The sequence below is a fragment of the Fomitiporia mediterranea genome (assembly GCF_000271605.1).
Source record: "Fomitiporia mediterranea MF3/22 unplaced genomic scaffold FOMMEscaffold_16, whole genome shotgun sequence".
In the NCBI taxonomy this organism is placed as follows: domain Eukaryota; kingdom Fungi; phylum Basidiomycota; class Agaricomycetes; order Hymenochaetales; family Hymenochaetaceae; genus Fomitiporia; species Fomitiporia mediterranea.
In genome coordinates this window covers 1,016,221-1,018,419 of record NW_006760401.1, presented here as the reverse complement: position 1 = coordinate 1,018,419, position 2,199 = coordinate 1,016,221, and positions in this window count along the sequence as shown.

Genomic DNA, 2,199 nt, shown 5'->3' with positions numbered 1-2,199 from the left:
GAGTTCTGGGCGCTTGAGTTGAATTTGAAATTTTGATGGCTTTTTTTGAGCCCGAGTCGGCAGATGAGTCCGTGAGTTTCTGTGAACATGAGAGTTTTGTATGTAAGAATGAGGCTTGGTGAGAGTCTGGGGGTGGAAAGCAAGTGAACCTTCTGTGTTCGTAACATTTGGTATTTACTACTGATCATCTTAGTATTGTTCCGCGATAAGAGGAGAAATATAGTGGAAGGCAGAAGGCGCTTATTCCAAGGAATGATCGGTGTCGGTTTACTGATACTGACAATTTGTACTGAATGGATGAAATCGATTGAATAACGAATGGGCGCCCAGTGGAAGAGTCGAAGCAACTAGCGCGAACATTACTCAGGCTCACCGCGGATGATCTGCGACCGGGACCCTCAGTTGTGATAAGAGAAAGATAGACCACAGGAGGCATAGACGGATGAGAACTAGGTCGGATGTCCAGTCAGTGAAAAGGCCGAGGGGACGAGAGAATATGTGTATGCATACGTTCGGGGTTCTCATTTCACTTTGTGTTCCTTCCTTCCGCAAGTCCAGGCCATTCAGTACAGTACACCGGATCGAGATCATACACGTTAAGAAGCAAGCTGTTGTTGTCGGAATTGGACGTAAACATTCAGCAAAGTAGTGGTAATTCCCTATGATTTCGGAAGTCCGATATATATTTGTTGTCCCCCGCATCTACGCGTGGCGTGTCGCACATCTGCACATGTAGAGCACATGTCCCCTTTGTCCAATAGAATCTCTATCGAATCGTGTCGGGGGAAAGAGGAAGAGAGCTTCCTACCGTGTTTGGTTGATGAGGCCGCGTTAAGCACGCCGCAAGTAGGCTTCGGAACTTCGTCATATATTGGAGGCATAGAGTGCTGCTCCGTATGTGTCTGTCGCATTGCTTCCTTCCGCTGAATAACTGGTGTGTTGTGCAGTGATGATTGGTCAAGAACAAAAGATTAAATATAGAGTGAATACGGGAGAATTGGTCGGAGCGCCGGGGAAGAAACATCTTTCTCCTGCTGTAGGTTCGGCTGTTATGTTTTCCAGTATAGGGTGTTCACATGGGCGACATTACAGCTGGGCGTGGAAGAAACCAGATCCGTGAAGAGAAAGAAGGAAATTTTAGTAGACCTTCCTTCTCGTTAATGTCAGTTAAGGACAGAATGTGTATATGGTTGGGACGGACCGACGGAGATTATCCCGTCATTCCGAAATCAGCGCATCCCGGACAAATATGGAGCGAACAGCGTTATATATGGCCGAGGTGGGTCCCGGACGGAAGGAAGGGTGAAGCAAAAAGAGGGGCGCCATATAGGAGTTTGAGCTTCACGCTTCCCGACACGGAAGTCAAGCGGCGAAGCGGTAGAGTATCAAAGATGAATTAATGAACGAAAAGTTGTGTCGGAGTGTCGGTGAGTGCGTACGTGCGGATCGCTTGAGGAAGATTGTATACTTGTGAAGTGCGAGGCACGGGATTCTGAATACTGGAGGCCTAGCCCAACAGTAAATACCCTAGATAGTGTGCTTCGATATAACGAAAGATTCACTGTCTCCTTAACTCAGGCTTGGCTGTCTGAGACTCCTGTTGACTGGAGGGTGTGTACAAACACAGCCCAAACATGGAATAGACCAGACATAGTCATCAATTATGTGCACCTGTTGTTGCACGTCTGTAATTTGCCTTACAGTCGTTTTCATAAATATAGTCACACATGAAAATCACATGATTTTTGTCACATCAAGTACCAAAACACAAAAAAACTCATATCTCAGCCAAAACTCAACGAAAATGTGTGGAATAAGTTGCTAAATTCATTATTTTAGAATATCTTTCATATACCAACAAGAATGAAGAAAATTGAGTAAAAATTGAGTGAGATACAGTACAAAATATGGATTTTCTTTGTATCTCTCATTTTAATTTTTTCTTTACCTCAAAACCAGACATTTAAGCCTGGAGAACTGTTTATTACAGTTGGATATACTAATACTTAATTTATATACTAGCTTTTCTGTAAATTAACCATTCATTCTACTTTATTGAGAGAGGGGTAAAATGTGTAAAACTAACTATTTTTCCCTAGTCCTCCCTATACTCAATAAATCCTATTAATGCCCAAAATATATTCTTAAATTAAATATAAATGTATTAGAGTATTTTACAACAAGTTTCATGTTAATATG